Below are 10,885 nucleotides of genomic sequence, written 5' to 3'. Positions count from 1 at the left end.
AATGTAAATATTTTTCAAGGGATAGCATATTAAGTACAATTTATCAGGTTCACTTCACGTACAATCACTATTATCACTGCAGATTCAAATCTGGCACTTATATGAGGATCCTGACTCACATTTTCTCAGGAAACCCCAAAATGGATAGAGCGCCAACATCTAAGGAGACTAAGGGTGGGCAGAGATATGAGACTGTGTGATTTGGTACTGATTTTAGTTAAGCAAAGACAGAAAAGGAGGAGAACCATATGTATTATTATGACAGGAGCAGAGCTTCTCTCTTCAGGTTCTCCATCATAACTTCCAAATTCCTTATGAACCCTAAGGTCTAGAAGGGCACATTTTTACATCTGTGGTTAAGTTTGAACAACAGTAAAATCAACTAATGAATTCATTGCAAAGCCTTTCCAATGCAAACAAGCATCAGTCAACTGTGGCTGACTATAATTTGGTAGTCCTTTGTATTCACTCACTTATTCACTCACACATTTAAACAATTACTGGCTACGTGCTGCTTTCAATGTCCATGGGTTCCACATCTTCAGCGTAAACAAGCCCTGGATGGAAAATAGAATATATTTGAAAAAAGTTCCACAAAATTCCAGAAAAAAAAACTTGAATTTTCTGTGTATCAAATATTGTGCTGCATGCACTCAAATGAAGAAGCATGTAGACACAGAGTTAACTTCAGTCCCCTCATTTTACAAAGCCAGTGAGTTTTGTAAAAACTCATTGCCTTATGTCTTATTTATGACTATATAATTAGGCCTATGATGTTTGTTTCTACAATCAAACAGATGTGCTCTTCAGTCATTACTCTTTAAACAATGTGCTATAAGAACTATTTGCTTAACACTGTAAATAATCTAGAGATTATGTAAAGTATGTAGGAATATGGGCAATGTATAAAGGTTAAATGAAAACTACAGAGTAATAGGTTTGGGTATCTGTGAAGGTCCTACAATCAGTGTCTCTTGAATACTTAGGGCAGACTGTGTTTACATTCAGTTATATTTTGCAAGAGAAATAATACACATCAAATATGACTCCAATTTTCAGTATCTCTAGAGTCTTTCTCTAGAGATATTCTATAAATATCTTCTCTTCCCTCTTTTCCTTCTTTTTTCTTTTCTTTTTAAAGTTCCATTTAAAGATTTATTCATATCATATTGTTCAACTGCAACATTTCAGATTTTTTTGTAATAATCCATTTAATTGTCACTGTTTCCTACTGTACAGACTAAAAAACAAACACATAGAAGTTAAGAAATTTATCAAGGATTAATGTCCAACAGAATTGAACTTAACCAAAAAAGTAAGTTTACAAACTTGAATATTGTGTATGCATTTATATTGTGTAAGTTGTTATAATGAAATTGCAAATTTATATAAAGTTTAAACCTAGCACTTAACATATATATTCACACTATACATAAATTTAGGGCCTTGCAGGTTTAGGCTTCCCTTTTTTTGCATTTAAACAACCAAATGAAATTTCAATGTATTAAGATAAACCAGGACTTCCCATTCTTTTCACTCTTTAGAATTTCCATATGGTATTTCTTTCAGTTTGTAGCATGAAGGTGAAATTTTCACTTTTCCATAGCTTCAGGGTGATGCTGCTCACTTTGGGTGAGCATGCATCCATGATTTTGATTTGGAGCAAGGGCTAGATTACAACTATGCCTCATCACTTGTAGAAGAGACTACTGGCTTTACCCACCTACTGTCAAACAAGGAGGCGGAGGGTTGTGACCTAGTTTTGAAAAGTTGCCTGGGATAAGAATGGATAATAATGAAATCAGCTGATAGGCTTCCCCAAGGCTAATTCCAGAAAAGATGCCCCAGTGAAATTCCCAGTACTTTCCCAGAGAAATTCCATCTCTCTTAGTAAAAGGAAGAGCTTTTCTCAAAACAAATTAAGGAAGCATACATTTTATTTACATACATTATTTACCATCCCTCTCTGTGGCTGCCTTAATTGAGATAAAATCAGGGCCACAATTTAATATTGATCTCTGTGTAGGGTTTTCCCTGATTCTTTTTCAAACATTCTCCATTACATTGGATATTTTAAGAAAATAAATGGAAAATAAAATCCAAATGTTATAGGCCCTGACACCAGGGAGTAGCACATCTGGATCCAGTAGATAATGAAAATATCCCTGATTGAGAAACATTTAAGTTAGAAAAATAGAGCATAAGAAATAGGTCAATGAAATGGTGAAATGAAAACTCCCACAGACTAGGGAGACCTAAAATATTGTAAACATGAGTAGAGATAGTGAAGATGGAAAAGTATGTGGTCTATTATGGTTTGTGTCTAGAGTTAGTCCCAAAGTCTCATACAGTTATAGGTGGGGCTTTTTCAGAGGTTGCTGGAACTAGAGTGTGTGATGCTGAGTGATTTATGATGCAATCCTAGGCTCAAGGGGACTAAAATTAAGGGCAAGTTACCTGCACTAAGTAAACTAAGTAAACTGGAGATGATATGAGGGATAGAAAGAGCTGTTGTCACCCTTCTTTGCTTTTGCTAGCTTCTGCAAAACATGGATTATTTTCTTCTGTGAAACCAACTTGCCTTAGAGCCAGCTGATTATGGACTAAAATCTCTACAAACTGTGAGCAAAACAAATTTCTTTCACTTGAATTTTCATGTCAAGTATTTTGTTTCAGCAATGACAGACAAGTAACAAAGAGAGAAATGGTTCCCTTGGAAGTGGAGTTGCTGTGACTCTACCTTACCATAGGGCTCAGGAGCCTTTGGGACTGGCATATGGGAAGAGTTTCAAAAAGTTTGGTGATTCTGGCTAAAAAGTTACAGCTTGAATTCTTTAGGCTGTACTTGATGTGAGATTCTGGTCAGGGCTGAGGAGATCAGAAGGCTGATAGAAATCCTGCGAGAAAGACCAGGCTCAGGAGCTTTTGCTTGGAAAGGAGAGGTTAATTGGCTGTTGGACTCCAGACAATGTGTGTTTTGGCTTGGCAGAAAGTTTGTCTGCATTTTGCTCATGTCTAGATATTTTTTTAAAAATTTTATTTATTTATTTATTTATTTGATAGGTACAAACCTCTTTTTTTTAAGTCAACAGAAAATGAAATATACTTTTTAAAGTTTCTAATACTAGGAGAAGATATCATACAATGTCTTTTTAAATAAATTGTAAGTCAAAGATACAGTATAAATCTTAGAACAAAAATTAAGATTAAGCAATATTCAGAAATTTAAATGTTTCAAAACAATTGAACTAAGAAAAAGTTTTCATGATAGCCAAGAAGTACTAAGAATAAAACATAAGATAAATACTGGAATGGCAAATAAATGACCAGCACTTCTAACAGTTTGAGGACAAGATATCGCACAAAGTTCTAGTGTGTTGTGGACATGTATAATGACCATAACAGTTACTGGTGGCTAGGCAACACTTGTGGTACTGAGCTACAGCTATTTCTTCGAAATCCACCCTGTAAACTCAAGTAGAATCATGACCCATAGGGTGGAAGAGAAGTCCATTTGTAGAGTGTGCTGATGGAAATACTCTGCTGCTGAACACAAAAGAATAACTGAAAGACTACTACTGTATACCTCTTATTCTCCTCTGTTTAATTGTTTGCCCGATTTGGCGGGTTCTTTCCATTCTCATTTATGGGGCTGTGATCAATTTGCCCCCTCTCTAGAACCTCATTTAGTAGTCTGTGTAGGCTTGGCTTTGTCATCATGAAATTCTTTAGTTGTTCTTTCTCATAAAAATATTTGACTTCTCCATTATATTTGAAAGATAGTTTTGCAGCGTATATCAGTCTGGATTGGAAATTGTTTTCTTGCAAGACTTGAGGTACTTTGCTCCATGATCTTCTTGACTTGATGGTTTGTGAAGAGAAATCTGCCATTATTCTGATGGGTTTTCCTTTAAATATGATCTATTTCTTTTCTTTAGCAGCTTTTAGTATACTCTTCCTATGCTGAATTTCTGGAATCTTGATTATTATATGCCTGGGTGTGGTTTTCATTGGATTGATAGTATTTGGAGGAAGGAGTCAATACAAATGATATAAAAAGAATATGGGCAGAAGTAATAGCAGAAAACTTCCCAAATATGGGGCAACAATCTGACATTCCTGTAACCAAAGCATATAGAACTCCATGTCTAGATAATTTGCCTGTGACAGAAATTAATGGTGGTGGACTAATTAATTTTACAGAAGAAATTTCATGCAGTCTAATGTTGAAGCAGTGGCATGGCTACTTTAGGCTATTATTCAGATCTATCTTGAGAATGAAGAGCAAAGAGGTCAGAAGAATTGTTTAAAGGATTGTGAGTTTGGCCAGAAAGGAAGCTCCATTAAATCTATGAAACACAAAGGTGGAACAGAGGCATATTCACTGCTGAAAAGTGTTGGGAGCATCTGAAGCTGGAAATTGATCATATGTGGGAGGGCAAGACAAAGCTTCATTGTCTAAAGAAGTCAAGATATCTCAGTCTTGAGAAAAGCATCCTGCCTGGACATTGTTGTCTATTAGTTGCTAGTCAACATTGTTTCCTATAACTTTTCAGAGGTATAAATAAACCTCTCAACTGTTGTTCTGAGGTTCTTTGCCAATCAGACATGTTATACATCCTGACCTTACCTCCTGACCTTAGCTACTATCTTTTGTCTTTATTTTCTAAATCCTCTCACTGTTTTCTCCCAGGGACCACTGAGAGATCAAAAAGAAAAAGAAAACAAGAAAGATGGCCTGAAAGCATCACAAAAAATAGCAGAGGGGGCTGGGGAGATGGCTCAGTACAGTGTTTCCCTGGCAAGCACAAGAGCTTGAGTTCAATCCCTGGTTCCACAAAAAAAAAAAGAAAGAACGAAAGAACAAAAGGAAGGAAGGAAGGAAGGAAGGAAGGAAGGAAGGAAGGAAGGAAGGAAGGAAGGAAGGAAGGGAAAAGAAAAGAAAAAAGAAACATACTTGAAGACAAGATTTTGGAGCTGGGGAGATGGCTCAGTGGAATAAGCGCTTCCCTGGCAAGAACAAGGGACTGAGTTCAATCCCCGGTTCTGCCAAAAAAAAAAAAAAGTAGCAGAACTCTACCCTTTGTGGCCTCAAAATTGCAAAAGTGAAAGAGTTTGCTTTGAGAACAGAGCCCCAGAACACCCTGTTCAACAATGGGTATAGGCCTAGGGAAATTGTTCCTTGCGATTTGGTTCATAGGCACTGGAATGCTGCAGCCAAGAGAGGAGGCAGCCCAGCTACTGCTCCAGTTGGCCATAGACCCTGACCAACTCTGGTAGTGCTGGTTTTAGCTGCATGTAGAATGGAAGAGTTGGGGGTCAGAAAGCTTTCCACTCAGATTTCAGAAGGTCTTGGGGGCCAGGTAGTATGGGACAGCAGTATGTGAAGCTGTGAGTTTAAAACCAAGGGTACAGTATAGTTCCCAGAAGTTTGCAGAAGCCAGGAATGTAGACCATCTGAGGGTCTGAGGAAAACTTCAAAGAGAGAGCAGAGCTGACCTGAGAGAACCCACGGGCATTACAACCACTGGAACTGCCCTAAGGGTGGAGCCACCCAAGCTCTTTAGAATTCATATCTTACCACAAATTTCAAGGAGTTCTGGAAGAGGAACTGTGGGATATAATATTTGTCTTACTAGATTTTGGTCTTTGTTCTCATTCTTTTGTTTCCCTGTTTGTAACTTTTGGAATAGAGATATCTTGTACCATTGAATACTGGACGTGTTTATTTCTATTTTCATTTCTACAGGGTCTCACAGCTATGAGTTTGCTTTAAATCTCAGATGAGGCTTTGAACTTAAACTTTTCAGCAATGCTAAAACTGTAAGGACTTTGGCAACTCTTAGAGAGGAATTAATTGCCTTTTGCATAAAGGAATGTGCATAAGCCTTTGAGGAACTAGGGGCAGAGTATTATACTATATGCTTAGATATCCCCTCAAAGCTTCATGCAGTCATCAATGGAGATTTCTCAAAGGTGGCTGGACCTAGAATATGCAATGCTGAGGTTGACTCATGGTACAATACTAAACTGAAGGGCACTAAGATTAAGAGTGTGAGTGCTTCTTGCCCTAAGTAACCTGGATGAGATATAAGGGATGGAAAAAGCTGTGGCAATCCCTTTTTGCTCTTTGTACCTGTGTCCACCATAAACTGTTCTCTGCAAAACCATGCTGCTTTACACTTTCCAGGTAGGTGTTTAGGCCACTGAGATATATCCCCAGCCCAAAATGCTAACTTATAAGATGAAAATGATTTGATCCTTGATATCAAAAAGAAGTAAAAAGAAATAGTGTTTTGTCTTTTTCTTTTTAATAAGTAATTTAAAATTTTGGTAAAGCTCCTATCCTACTTAGCCACAGTGAAATATTTGGAAAATAAAGGTTGTATTAGAATCCTCAAAATAAAATCAACAACACACACACAAAAAAAAACCCTGTCATTGAGCCAGCTACTATGGACTGAAAACTCTACAACCTGAGATAAATAAACCTTTTCTTCTCTAACTTTGGCACTGAGTATTTTGTTTCAGAAGAGAAAGCTAAGACAAGGTTTGAAGATTACAGTAATGTAGTGCCATATGATTAGAGGGCTGGTTGGTATGTGGAGGGTCAGAGAGATGTGACATACAAAGATTCTGGGCTGGAAAGATGGTTCAGTACAATAAATGCTTTCCTATCAAGCACAAGGGCCTGAGTTCAATTCCCACTTTCACATACACAAAAAACAGATTCCACCCAGGGCTCTTGTCAGAGTAGCTAGAAGAATCGATAATGCCATAAGGAAAACAGGAAATCTCTATCTTCTTCCCTTCTTCTGTCCTCCTATCTATTTTTTGAAAGATATATGGAAAACAGGAAATCTCTATCTTCTTCCCTTCTTCTGTCCTCCTATCTATTTTTTGAAAGATAAAATTGTATAAGTGTATTGAAACACTGGCCAGATATACTTATGAGGACCTCTATTAGGCAATGCTATTAAGGGTATAAAATAGTAAAAGTTAAGTGTGTTGCTCTATTTTCAGGTAATCTTTCAAATTTTACTTGAATTTATTCTCATAGTGAACTCATTAGACAACTAGAAATTTATACATTCAATATACAAATTTTAAGCTTGAATTCGATCGCTGGGCCTGCACTATTGACCCAGACCCCGGGATGTGCTGAGACAGCAATTGATACTAAGAATGGTGGTGTGCACCTGTAACCCCAGCTCTTGGGAGGTTGTAAACAGATGGATCACTATGACTTTGATCTAGTAGTGAGACCCTGAACATCCTGTACACCCTTCCCTAAAACACCCACACACACAAATAATAATAATAATAATAATAATTCAAACTTGTGCAAAGAGGATGAGATGTACTTCACTCGGTATAGCAAAGCTGGCAACCTCAGGATTCATTATCTTTGAACTTTCAGAACACTACATTATTAGTTACATTAATACAGAAGCTAATATCTTAGCATTTGCAATGTTACTGGGATAATATGAATGAATTCTCAACCAGTCTAAAGATAAAATCAAAAGCTTGGTTCTTGGTGTATTGTATATAGGTTATTGAAATAAAAAGTAAGGGTAGTTACCAGAAGCTGGGGGCATGAGAAATGTCAATAAAAGGGTGCAAAGTTTCAATCAAATTGAAGTAACATTTTTGAGATCTAATTACATAGCAAGATTACTGTGGCTAATAATAATGCATTGGGTATTTCCAAATTACTAGAGTAAGTTTCAAGCATCTCACCGCAAAGAAATGACAGATGAGGTAATTGACACATTAATTAGATTGACTTGACCATTTGACATATATCAAAATATAACATTGTCCCCATAAATATACACACTTAATATTTGTCAACTAAAACAATATTAACTTTAAAAAGTAACAAGTTGATATTTTCTCTTAAAATACTTCAATTTATAAAGTTGTTCATAATTCATTGGTTTATTCAAACTTCTAGTATACTGGTATATTCACCACACTTTTTATTGTCTGATACTATAACAACTGAACTTGGATGGGCTGAGAAACATCTAGCAACCAGTACAGCACACTTTTGGGTGTGTCTGTGAAGGTGTTTCCAAAGAGACTGGCATGTCAGACAGCAGAGCAAGGAGACCCAGCCGGAATTGGGCAGCACCCACCCAATAGTCTGGAGGTCTGAATAGACTAAAGATAGAAGAAGGATGAAGCCAGCAGCAGCCCTCACTCTTTCCACCTCAGTTGACCATGAGTAGGCAGCTTGAATCCCTCTCAACTGCTGTGATGTTTCTGCCTCTCCACAGGCCCAGGAAAGCACGGGCCAAAATTTCTGAAACTGTACTCTGAAGTAAAGCCTTCTTCCTTTAAGTCGTTTTTGCTTAGGCAGCTTGTCACAGCAACAAAAGGCTCACACAGATGCCTTGGCGTGTTGGTCCCTTGCAATTGCCTTTCCCAGTATTAGATAACTTAAAGAGACAGCAAAGAGCTGGCCTGCCACTGTGCCTTTCATAGGCAAAACAATCAATGCACAAATTGGTCACTTTATTTATTAGGTTCTCATCTTTGGAGCTCCTGCCCACTTCTCATAATTACCCTTAGGCCAAATTCTAGACAGCTAAGAAGAACTTCTGTATTCCAGAAATTATTCAAACTAATCAGTATTAAAAGCCTGCTTAACTCACTTTACCTGTTGCTTCCTACAAATACAACTAAGGCTCATGTACATGCATCTTCCCCTTAGGAATTTCCCACCCCACTGCCTGACCATCCCTGGTACGTTCCCGAGTGTCACCCTGTGTCAGGGCTTGCCTCCTTCTCTCAGGGCCTATGAATACTCCATAGCATTCATCTCCCAACACATGAACTTTCTGTTTCTAAAGAATAGCAAACCATGTGAGAAAATAGGGCCTAAAGTAGTTAGAACACTCAAAGTGAGCAGATTCCCACTGGCAACGTGGAGAATACAGCCATCATTAACAAAAAACCCACCAAAATTGACATGATGACATGCATAACTACATACAAGAAGTCACGCTTCTCATTATGTAGAAAAACTCATTATATCCACATTGTTTATTCTTCAAAGTAATCTATTACAATTTGAGTTTTAAACTTCTCTTCCATATTGAGTATTTTTACTTTAAAATCACCTTTGTACCTCAGTGTTCACAAATACATCTTTGAAAGAATGATCTCATTAACAATGACAATTGTTATCATTTTTTCTTCCATTTATGTATTTGGCATAGGATCTCATTATGCAGCTTGGACTCATAGTGATATTCCTGTTTCCAGCCTCCCAAGCATTGGGATTAAAAGCATTTGCCACCATATAAGACTTAGTGGCCAGCTCAGTGTGCCCCAGGGGCAGAGCCAGTGCAGCATGTGGGACCCAGGATTGAACCCTTGTCCTTGTGCATGCCAAAGCAGGCACGTAGTACACTGAGCTATCTCACTGGCCCTTATAATTGTTAACATTTTAACTTATAATCAGAACACAGCCAGCCCCACCCATCTGTCCATTGACAGTGGCTACTTCCCTGCTATTATGGAAGCATTGAATAGTAGTAGCAGATTCCAAGGGGCCTGCAAAACCTAAAGTATCTGCTACATAGCATTTTACAGAAAAAGTTTGCCAATGCTGACATATTTCTGCATCATTTCTATTAAGCAATGTATTTAAGTGTATAATTTAATAAATCAACCCTTAATTCTTGAATCATAACAGTAGGGTTCATGATCCTGAGAAATAAGCTTTTGCCAACTGTTTTCATGGTAGACCATAAAGTTTTACAGAAATATGAAAAGGCTGTTTCCTAAACAGTAGAAATTTTAAATTATTAAATTATAAATTTTAAATTATAATTAAAATTAAATATTGTACTCATAGTGATATTTCTGCTTCCAGCCTATGTTTCTGATTCTATATATTAAGATTTAAGATACATTCTATTTTCAGAGAATGTGAAATAATAGCTAGTATTGAGTAGAGAATGTACAAGTTATTTCAGTGCATGAAAACATTCGAATTACCAATGTTGTACCTGACCATGGTCTTCTCTTGCTTGATTCTTGTATGTTCAGAAGAAGCTGACACAGTATAATCATAGTTCATAAACTCTTGTATAAACTTCCCTCATATTTTGGTGCCAACTGGATAAGGTACACATTTCAGGAAGAGCAGGAGGAGGACGTTAACATTCCTGTTGCTGTAAGCAAGATTTCCTCGCTCCATTCCTCAATGGCTAAATTAATAAACATGGGAACAGTGAGATGGCATGTCAGAAGACTGCAGCTCTCAGCAAGAGTCAAGTTCATTCCAAGTTCTTGTCATGTCTGCAGAATGAAATCAGGAATGTCAAAAAGCAATTACAACACCACGAGGATGTACCCCCAAACACATTTATACTGTCAGTAATAAAATATATACTCTTATGCTTAATTTTAAAATGAGCTGTGCATAACCATTGAGTTTGAATTTGTTGTATTTGGATAAATTTGTGTTCTATTAAGGCTTTCTAAAATGTAAGATAGCTACAGATAAGTGAAAAACATTTCAGAATAAAATAAATTTATATAGCACACACTCAATGTCCAGAATAATCGCTGCTCATGTGCATCTCTCCCACATTCAGAATTTGATGAGGCCACTTTGCCCTATAAGTTCTTATAAACCCAACATATTGATATTCTCATAAAACTAGTAGGGCCCATGTTCAAATATTTTTTGGTACAGTGATATGCTTCAATGTTGAAAACTGGTCAGCAGGCAAGCTTGGCTTGCTGTATATGTTTGTAAATAAAGTTTGTTCACAACACAGCCACATCTGTTCATGCCTGCAAGAGTGATAATGGTAAGGCTGGTTAAGGGTGAGTCTCCAAGAATGTACATGAAGTACACAGG

This window comes from Octodon degus, unplaced genomic scaffold (assembly GCF_000260255.1).
Source record: "Octodon degus isolate 3935 unplaced genomic scaffold, OctDeg1.0 scaffold00142, whole genome shotgun sequence".
In the NCBI taxonomy this organism is placed as follows: Eukaryota; Metazoa; Chordata; class Mammalia; order Rodentia; family Octodontidae; genus Octodon; species Octodon degus.
Note: the sequence above shows the minus strand (reverse complement) of the source record.